General features: G+C 45.3%; 1 pseudogene; it reads left to right on the top strand.

The window, feature by feature from the left end:
• The first annotated feature begins 1,206 nt into the window (after positions 1–1,206).
• LOC134337243 (immunoglobulin lambda-1 light chain-like) lies at positions 1,207–4,146 on the top strand (annotated as a pseudogene).
• Positions 4,147–11,330: the final 7,184 nt, after the last annotated feature.

Consider the following 11,330-nt stretch of genomic DNA (forward strand, 5'->3'; position numbering starts at 1 on the left):
GGAGATTCCTCACCCATTCCGGCTTCTCTCTCTCCCTCTCCAGTAGCGGGAGAACGCTAAACTGTGGCGGTACAGGTTTGTTTTATATTAACATAAACTTTATTCATAATGAAAAAAATATTTACAAGAATACACGTTTAATTGCTTCTAATTTTTACATTCATGGTAAATACTTTCCGGTAAATGGACTTTTCTCACTGTTACCATCAGGTAGGAGGTACAGAGGCCTGAGGCGAACACTCAGCGATTCAGGAACAGCTTCTTCCCCTCTGCCATCCGATTCCTAAATGGACATTGAATCTTTGGACACTACCTCACTTTTTTAACATATAGTATTTTTGTTTTTGCACGTGTTTTAATCTATTCAACATACGTAATTGATTTACTTGTTTATTATAATTTTATTTTTTCTCTCTGCTAGATTATGTATTGCATTGCACTGCTGCTGCTAAGTTAACAAATTTCACGTTACATGCCGGTGATAATAAACCTGATTCTGATTCTGATCTAAATCCCCACATTTCGAACCTCAAACTGTCAGAGTGGGTTTGAACTCCATGGCTGAAAGACTGTTGTGGGAACAGGAAGTCTGCACTGTCCTGTTGTCCCTGTCCCTGTTGTCACTGGAGGTGTGACGGACATCTCTGGACCAAAGGAAGGAATCAGGGAAATGAAGGCAGAAGTGGAAAATGTCCGACAATGAACGACCTTTTCATTTGCGACACACGTCAAAGTTGTTGGTGAACGCAGCAGGCCAGGCAGCATCTCTAGGAAGAGGTACAGTCGATGTTTCAGGCCGAGACCCTTCGTCAGGACCCTTCATCGAGACCCTTCGAAGGGTCTCGGCCTGAAACGTCGACTGTACCTCTTCCTAGAGATGCTGCCTGGCCTGCTGCGTTCACCAGCAACTTTGATGTGTGTTGCTTGAATTTCCAGCATCCGCAGAATTCCTGTTGTTTTCATTCGCGAGTTGTTTGAAACAGATCAGTCAGATGCTGCCGGTGTCGCTGCATTAACCCGGCGACGTGTGGCGGCGAATGGGAGGGTTTCAGATCCCCGCTCTGATTGGTCAGTGTGAGTCGCCCTGCTTTGCATGGATTTCTCCCCGGTGTGATTGGCTCTATAACTGGGTTCCGCCGGCAGCGGTGGCCAATCAGTCACAGATCCACCGGCAGAAGGGAGGCAGGAAGCTGACGGGCAACAACAATGCGGGTGCTGTGTTTTTTTCTGGTCTCTGGCAATGTGGCTGGGCTGTAAGTACAGGCAGCAAATCTGCACCGCTAACGATTGCTAAGGTGGGTCTTGGGGTCAGATTGAAGAGTCGATGTTAAAGTTGAATTCCTGTCTTTCACAGCTGGGGAGTCCCAAACCCTGACTCAGACTCCGACCGTGTCTGCGAGACCGGGAGCCACGGCCACGCTGAATTGTAACATCGGAACAAAGGATAGCTATGTTGTTGGCTGGTACAAGCAGACACCGGGAACAGTTCCACAGTGGATCCTATACTACTATCATTCCTGGAGTAGTCCAAGCTACGGGCCTGGGTTTAGCAGCGACCGTTTCACGTCGACAGCCAACAGCGCCGGCACTGTTTACCAGTTGATCGTAAAAAATGTGGAGATGAATGACGCCGCCATCTATTACTGCGGAAAGTGGTTTTCAACGGGCAGTGGCTACTTGTCATAGTGAGAGAGGGTAAAACAAAAACTGGGGTCAGCAAACATGATACACTTCACATCTTTGCAACGGATGAAACCACTCTCATCATTCACTCTTCATAAGGTTACTTTAATTTTACCCATTATACGCTATTTTTCCAATGCCATTCTTGCCATATTTGGAATGTTTCCGAATCCCGTCACCCACTGTCGAGTGTTTGATGTCGTTTAATGTCAGTCTGGAGATACGGCTGTGAGTTCACCCCCTCCGGTCCCTCACAGACCGGGACAGTCGGAATCCGTGAAGTCTGGTTTCATGCTGAAACGGGAACCTCTGACCGTGTTTTCTGCCTGATTGCAGTGTCCTGGGTAATTCCTGATGCCCGGAATCCCACACTGTGTGGGTGTTCGGTCCAGGGACCAAGCTCTTTGTTACAGGTAAGTGTCCGATAAATATCTCCTGCGGTGACCACCGGATAAATACGATCACCCAGCAATTCATAACTTCTACGTTATAATAACCTAGCTAATTTTACAGTGGAAATGTGGACTTACAATCTAATCGCGTTCGTGTCCAGCATCAGTTTTACTCGATGGAGTTGTGTTTGGTGAATTGTTTTCAGCTTTTAATGAAACATTTCTCTTTTCGGTGTGTTTTCGGACGAACCATGATTTAACACTTTCTGTTCATTGGTGTTATTTCTGCTGTCGTGTTAGTTTGTCAGTTTTTAGCAACACACATCAAAATTGCTGGTGAACGCAGCAGGCCAGGCAGCATCTCTAGGAAGAGGTACAGTCGACGTTTCAGGCCGAGACCCTGACGTCGACTGTACCTCTTCCTAGAGATGCTGCCTGGCCTGCTGCGTTCACCAGCAAATTTGATGTGTGTTGCTTGAATTTCCAGCATCTGCAGAATTCCTGTTGTTTGTCAGTTTTTATGGTGGTTTTACTGGAAGGAACGTGAAGGGATCCAGTGAAGGAACACAGTGGGGTGTGAGGTGTCAGTGGGGTCAGGACATTCCGCTGTGGTTGTCAACACAGTAGAATGACACGTTTCAAGTTATTATTTAGAACTCCCCAACGAAACAACTCTCGGACTTTCACTGGACTTCCAGTGAGGGTGGAACTCTCGTCTTTCACCATCGGATAACAGACCCTCTCCCACTGCCCAGTCCTTGCCTCCTCTCTCCTGCCACCTATTCCCTTGAGCGATATTCCATTCCGGGAACCACTGTTCGGCGATCCCCGTCTCTACACCGACTGTGGCCAGAGCTCCGATTCTGGGGAGAAGCCAACCTCCCGTCCCTCACGGAGAGTGGGAGCCGAATCACTCGACATCACAGATCAGAGAGCGACCTACCCCGCCCCGCTCCATGGAGCTTAGGACCCCGCAATCGGAGCCCTCGCCCACTGGGGCAGAGCAGATTGTGAGATGTTTAACCTCCCAACAGCAGCGGGATCATTAGTGATGGGTGAGTGGGGCGGAGGCAAGAGGAGGAACGTGTCACTGATGGCCCAGAGAGTGGACACTTTAAACTACTCTGGGGGTGGGGGCGCTTTGATGCCAGTGTGTCTCTCGATTCCATGAATGACTCCTCGCCAACCGACCTCACCGGTTGGAGTTGATTTCTAGTTTCCCGGGTTGACCAAGATGTACTGTCCTCCATGGGCACTGCACTGTCTCTCAGTGAAACTCCGGGCCCCTCTCAATGAAGCTGAAACCTTTTACTCGCGATTCTGTCAAACTGTGAAATGACGAGAGTTATGGCGCGACTTGAAAAACGTTTTCTCTCGTTTATGTTCCAGCTCAGCAGCTCCCGGACCCTTCAGTGAAACTACTTGGGCCATCAGCGGAGGAGATCTCCGCTAAAGGATCGGGCACCTTAGTTTGCCTGGTCAGTAAATTGTCGATCGGCTTCCCTGTCGTCAGCTGGACAGTGAACGACAGTCCGACGAGCAGTGAGGTGCAAACCAGCGGGGTGACTCAGAACGCGGACAAAACCTTCAGTCTCAGCAGCTACCTGACGGTGCCCGGCGCAGACTGGAGCAGTGGGAAGAGGTACTCCTGCTCAGTTCAACAAGGAGCAGCCTCGACAACATCCGCAACAGTCACACAATCCAGCTGTTAAACAGAGCGCGGCTTCGGCCTTGTTTGTTCCCGATTAACGGGAGATCATGGCCTTGTATCTTTCACCTCTACCTCTCTCACTCGCTCTTCACTGTACTTCCCTTCTGTTCCGCTCTCTGTAGTTTCCACTGTGGTGTTGGAATATTTGTACCCGAGGCTGATTATGTTCTTTTTCCTACTGAGAGGCTACAAGGTGTTAAAGCGGACAGGTACTTGTCTTCTGGAAATTTCAGGCGGTGAATGGTTTTCTCTGAAATTAGGTTTGGATTAATTAGAATTATTAATTAATGTTTTAGTGATTCGTCGTCAAGAGCAGACTGACAGACAGTAACGGTGACGAACTACCAATAAAGATGATCAGTGCAGGAATGATTTCCGTGTGTGTGTTTCGACATCTTTCGTGTTTTTCCTATTCTGATACCGAGTGGGAGGAGGGAAGAGAGAGGAGACTCGGCTCCCTCTGGTTTGTGAAGTTCAGGAAATCTCTCCGGGAGCCTTGGACACCGAATATCAGCAACGAATGACGGGAAGTTCCATTGCGGAGATACTGGAAAGAATCGGGTCAGGGTGGTGGGTTGACTGTTCGGCTGCGATGTAAAATGAGAACAAAGCAGTTGGTTTTGGGAAGCTTAGTAAAGGAAATGAACATGAACGTGGCTGCTAATATTCAGGTTCTGTGGCAGCATTGGTGGAGAGAGGAATAAATTGTATTTACGCTCTGGGCTGATAAGTTTTCTCCAGAAATTAACAATGCTGACACAAACTAGAAAATCTGGGTACCTGAAATGGTTGGGTCACAAGGGATGTAAACTTCCCAGTAATAAGTTGAAATACTGTTCCTCACTATCTTTTGGGTGATGGTATGCAGTTACAGGAGTCCAGAGACAGAGTGGTTCAGGATTTACTTCACGTTAACTGCTGGTCCCCTTTCCACTACTCTCCCAGCCATACTTTCGCCCTCTCTCCCTTCTCCTTCCCACTCCGATCAATGCTTCCTAGGCTGAACCCTCACCCTCTCTCGATCTGCAGCGCCACTGCTTCATTTCCCGAACCCTGTTCTGATTTTGGTCCTTCCCCTCCCTCCCCAGCAACTCGCTCAGAGCCCTCCACTGCTGACCTCCCCCTCACCCCCTTGCCGTTACTTCGATGGACGGGGTAGTCACCATTGGGCGATTCAGTCCGGGGTTTCAAACAATGGCTGCCTCCCTGCTGCTGTTCATTTTGAGGAGCATGAGAGTGGTGGCAGAGGGAGGAAGAGTGTGTGTCTGTTCTGAGAAAGAGAAATCATGAGAGAGGGAAGGAGAGATGGGATGGATACAGAAAGAGGGAGTGACAGAGAAACAGCCAATAGCGAAGGTGAGATGAGAGAGAAAAACGCCCAGGAGTCAGAACGGCGGGAAGGGAGTGGGGTGGGATGGGTGAAAAAGGGAGAGGTAAAGAGAGAACCAGCAATCCTGGTACAGCTGGCAGTTTGATCCGTGCTGTTTGCACATGCATAGAAAGGTAGATTGGAGGGGAACTCCCAGGTTCAATTTCCAACAGCACAGGCACTGCGGCACTGAGTTCCTGAGAAAGAAAGCACACTCACTAAAACACCACCCTGCAATGGGCAAAACGCACCATTCCCATCACACAAAGAATCCTCACACCGACATGTTCCCAAGCTGCACTCCCCGAGAGGGAACAGTCTCAGAAAACAAAGACGTCCCTTTCGAACAATGATGAGGAGGAATTTCTTCAGCGAGAGGGTGGTGAGTCTGTGGAATTCATTGCGACAGTTGGCTGTGCTGGCCAAGTTATTAAGTACACCTAAAATGGAGATTGACAATTTCTTGTTCAGTAAACGCGTCAACGTGTACGTGTAGACGGCAGAAAAATGGGAATGAGAGGGATAATAAATCAGCCATGACGGATAGGATGAAACATAGGAGAAGAATTAGGCCACTTGACCCATTGAGCCTGGTTTGTCGTGTTTAGTTTATTATCCTTTCCGACCCCATTGATTCATTATCCTCCTGAACCCCATTCTCCTGCTTTCTCCCCATATGCTTTGACACCATTACTAATCAAGAACCTATCAACCTCTGCTTTAAATAAACCCATTGAGATGGATTCCACAGCTGAATGTGACAAAATCTTCAACAGATCCATCACCCTCTGGCTAAAGAACTTCCTTTTCATCTCTGTTCTAAAGGGACATCCTCATATTCTGAGGCTCTGCTCCTTAGTCCTATATTCCCCAAATATTGGAAACATCCTCTCCACATCAACTTCACTTGGCTTTTCAATATCCAATAGCATTCAATTTGATCCCCTCCTCATTCTTCTGAACTCCAGTGAGTATAGGTCTAGAGTCATCAAACGCTCATCATACGTTAACCTTTTCATTCCAGCGATCACTCTTGTGAACCTCCTCTACATTGCCAGTACATCCTTTTCCAGTTAGGGGGACCAAAACTGCTCACAGCACTCTTTGTGAGGTTTGACTAATACCTTGTAAAGCCTCAACATTACATCTTTATGTTTATATTATTGTCCCCTCAAAACTAATGCTGAAGTTGCATTGAGCTTCCTTACTCCTGACTTAACCTGCAAATTAATTGTTAGGGAATTTTGTACCCGGACTATCAACTCGCTTTGCACCTCTGATTTCTGAACATTTTCTCCTGCTGAGAAAATATTCCACACCTTTATTCCTTCTCCTAACGTGCATGGCCAAACACCTCCCTATGTCTTCCATCTCCCACTTCTTTGTCCATTTTCCAAATTTGCCAATGTTCTTCTCCATACTCCCTTCATCCTCAACACAAGCTGCCTCTCTACCTACTTTTGTATTGTCCACAAACTTGCCCAATAAAGCTATCAATTTCCTCATCTAAATCATTGATATAGAAATGGAAAAGAAGCTGTCCCAACACTGACCCCAGCAGAGCAACACCAGTCATGGAATTCAACGACTGAAAGCCCTCTTTATTCTCACACTTTGCTTCCTGCCTGTCAGCCAACCTTCTATCCATCTGCTCTTATCATAGGCTCTGAAAATCCAAGTAAAAACAGGAACTGACTCTCCTTTGTCAATCCTGCTGTTATTTCCTCAAAGAATTCCAACTGATTTTTCAAGCAAGATTTCCTATTGAGGAAACCATGCTGATTTTGGCCTGTTTTTTATGTGTCTCCATGTGCCCCAAAACCTCACCCTGAAGAATGGAATCTAATATTTTGCCAGCCAGCAAAGGCAGACAAACTGGCTTATAATTTCTTGTCTTTTGCATCCCTCTCTTCTTAAAGAGTGGAGTGACATCTGTAACTTTCCAGTCCTCCAAAACCATCCCAGAATCTAATGATTCTTGAAAAATGACTGCTAATACTTCCACAATCTTTAAGCCACCTCTTTCAGAACCATGGGGTGCAGTCCATTGGGATCAAGTGGCTTATCTACCTGTCCAGGTAGATTATCTGAATTCAGCATTCTGTGTTTCTGTTGAAAGGACCACTGCTGAGATCACATCTGGGATACTACAAAAACATCTGTATTCCTTCTGCCACTGGCAAGCCTACCATTCTGCCACTCTGTATTTTCATCCAAGTCATTTGCAGTTCGTCATAAAAAAACAGAGGTTCCAGCACTGATACCTGCGGAACACCAATAGCCATAGCCTTCCAATCTAGATACAGCCCCTCCATGATTACACACTATCTTTTATGGAAAACTAATTTTAAATCCAGTCCACAAAGTCATCATGGATCCAATGTGAATTGATCTTCTGCATCAGGCTACCCTGAAGGAGCTTATCAAAAGAATTCCTCAAATTTACGTAGACAACTTTTACTGCTCTACCCTCATCAATCATCTTCGTCACCTCCCCAAACACCTCAATCTGTTCTGTAAGGCATGATCTGCCTTGCACACAGCCATCCCGACTATCACTAATAAGCCCATACTTTTCCAAATGCAGCTAAATCCAATGCCTAAGATTCCTCTCTTGGAAGGAGGAGCCCTGCTTTTTCTCTCCAATCTCCCCTTTCACTGGATTCTGTACTCTGATGTGCAGATCATCTTGTAAGGGAAGATGAGGCCTGTGTCCACTGGAGTTTTGAAGACTGAGAGGGAACTTGATTGGATCATCATCTCCTGGTCGATCTTGGCAGGGTGGCTATGGACAGGATGTCTCCTTTTGAAGAAGCCTCCAGAACGAGATGCTAATTTTTAAAAGACCGGGGCTGATCACTTAGGACAGATGTGAAGATAAGTTTGTTTCCCTCTCAGAGGGTCATAAACCTTTGAATCATTTCTCAAGGGGCTTTGGAAGCAAAACCATTTGATACTTTCAAATTCAGAAGAGGGTGAAAGGTTACTTGGAACAAAGAGTATTGGAACTTTAAGGTTTCAAGAAGATCAACCATAATGTGGTTCAATATCAGAGCAGGTTCAAGGGGCTGTGCAATCTATTTAATCGAAATGAATGTTCATGTAGAAATTTACCTTAATGAATTCATGACACATCACTGAAGATTGTGCATGACTGAGCAATACTGGATCTCACTTTGAAATAGCTTCACACAGCCATTCCTTGCACAATTCTACCCAGTGTTCAGTTGGTAGCCAAATACCCACTCAGTTCTGATTGGCAGGGGTTCGTGGAATCTTCCTGCTCAATACAAGGAAGGACTCAGATTACTCCATCTTAGTGGAGTTGTCAGGAGCTGGCCAAGTGTTTGAACACCCACAAAACTGACTCCAATTTAAACAGAGTCCTTGTCTGGAAGAAGTGTTTTCCTTCCGGAGTGCTCCCTTGTTCATTGTGTTGAGTCAGATCCAGGTTCAATTTCCCATATCACAGGCACTGTAGCCCAGGTTTCTTGGAAAAAAAACACATTCACCAAATATCGGCAATGCAATGGCCATGACCCACCACTCCCACCTGAGAAATCTCACACCAACCTGTTCCCAGTTAGTGATATCTCAGTGATTTCTACAGGAGGAAGATAAATCTCATTTGTTGTAATGTTATACCAAATACTAGAGCAGAAACTGTGCAATTGTTCCTTTAGCAAAACACATAATGAGGCCATTCAGAACATTGGGTCCTTAGAAGCACCCAATGGAGTAACCCCATTGATGCCATCTCCATTTTACTCATTCACACCATCAAGTACAGTTTGATTCTATTCGTTCTTCATTGCACTAAGGAGAAATTTCCAATCCCATATCTGCACCATGCAAGGAAAATGGAGCATCACTGGGAAACACAAATGGTCACAGAGAGAACATACAAATTTCACATGGATAAGCTCAGGATCAAATCCAGGTCACTGAAGCTGTGAGATATCAGCAGTGCATGACACCCCACACATGCAACCTTAGCGTACTTGTACCTATCTTCCAAATGCATAGCCCACTGCATCTGTAGGAAGTAGATGGGAATACGGGGGAACCTGTGCAGCCCTGGGACTGGTGAGTTCTGTTACCCTGACCAGTTTCTTTGTCATCTCTGGTACAGATACTGGAAATTCTAGCCCAATATCACTGTACAAGTATATACATTGTACAAATTCTGGAGGGTTGGAATTCTGGAGTTCTGTTACCCTGACCAGTTTCTTTGTCATCTCTGGTACAGATACATTGTAATACAAGTATATGCATTGTACAAATTCTGGAGGGTTGGAATTCTGGAGTTCTGTTATCCTGACCAGTTTCTTTGTCATCTCTGGTACAGATACTGGAAATTCTAGCCCAATATCACTGTACAAGTATATACATTGTACAAATTCTGGAGGGTTGGAAAGGCAGCTTTGACTGAGCTGGTCTGACACAAGTAACTTCCTCAAACCTCCAACCCCGCCAGTAGCCTCAAAATTCTCATTGTCCCTTTCTGGCTGTGTTGACATTATGCTTATTTGGCACACATTAGGCTAATGCACAGTGAGGGCGCTTTTGTTTGTACTTGTCCCTCTCGGACAGTGGCATTTGGTGATGCGTCATGTGTGTTGCTGCTTCCAGTTTCAAGAATGGCCCCGATTGATGATTGGGGTGTCTTAAAAAACTGCCTGTTTCTAGTGGCATGTGCTCTCCACTGACTCAGCAGTAGAGTTAATTTTGGGAGAAGGGGAAGAGTGGAACCTATTGAAATAATTAACTCCAATGGGGGCAATTCTCCAAAATGAAGCTCCAGCACACTGTATCATTGATATTCATTAATGATCACCCACCAGATAATATAAACCCAGGTCATAAATCTGTGAATCCATAGTGCGTCAAGTAGAACAGAAATGGAGAAATTTGGATTTCTGTGATGATAGGAAAGGAACAGAGAATAGTACAGAACAGGAACTGGCCTTTTGAGCTACAAGGTTAATAAATGCTTTAATAATCAATTCCTTTCTGCCTACACAATGTTCATCTGTCTTCCTTTTCTGAACATTCAGGTGCCTACCTCAGAATGTCTGAAATGCCTTTTATCATATTAATATCCACTACCAATTATATCAGTGCATTCTAGGCACTCACCACTCTCTGTGTAAACATGTACACTGCAAATTTCCTTTGAAATTCCCCCTCTCACCATTAATTCATGCCATCTCATATCAGACACTTTTATCATGGGAGAAATATGCCAGATTGAACCAAACCCTCCCAATAACACCTGCCTTCAACTTTGGATAGCATCCTGGTAAACCTCTTCTGCACCCTCTCTAAAGCCTCCCCATCATTCCCATAATGGGATGACCAGATCTCAATGCAATAAATGAGGCAATGGATCCAAGGGAGAAATATGTCATTGATCACAGCATCAATATGTAGATAGATTTAATATAATAGAATGTGTCTTTACATAATCATTTATTGAAATGTACAGAACAACAAAGTCCACATCATGCTGCCTATTCCAGAATTGATCTATTGTTCTTCCGAGGAAAATGCAGTTACTACAACCAATGTCCCTGCTCAGCATTACAAGTTAAACCTCAGCCAGGATGTCCACACTCCTGCTCACTATCAGTGACCCTGATTGCTGGCTGTTTGAAAAGGGTAGCACTGTGTGAGATGGATTAACTTGCCCTTGTCTGCCCACTCTCACTGTCTGGATTCCCATGGGAAGAGTTGTCACTGGGTTAGATGCTCCTGATGACCTCAGAGAAAGAGGAAATTTGAACCACCCAAACACATGTGTAAATTGTGGATATGCAGTTATTCTTCTCAGTGACAACTGATATAGAATTGTTATCTGAAGCTACTTTCTGTGTGCCCTTATTCATTAAACCCGGGCATGTCTAAGGAAGGACACACAGATGCGACCAGGTTTTGATTTCAGGATCTCCAGGACTGAAAACAACAGCATGGCCATGTCCATAGATGAAATGTGGGAACTAAACAAGGTCATCATGTGAAGGGCAGCTACCCTTCCTGTTCCCAATCACAAGGATAATATTCTTTCTTTGAGAGAGTTTGATCCAAAGTTTCATCAACATTCAAGAAGTACTGTACAATGGGTGAACTATTTCACAGAGTTGAATTCTGACCCATTCCTGCCATTGCGGAAGTG

Source organism: Mobula hypostoma, chromosome 24 (assembly GCF_963921235.1).
Source record: "Mobula hypostoma chromosome 24, sMobHyp1.1, whole genome shotgun sequence".
NCBI classification, from domain to species: Eukaryota; Metazoa; Chordata; class Chondrichthyes; order Myliobatiformes; family Myliobatidae; genus Mobula; species Mobula hypostoma.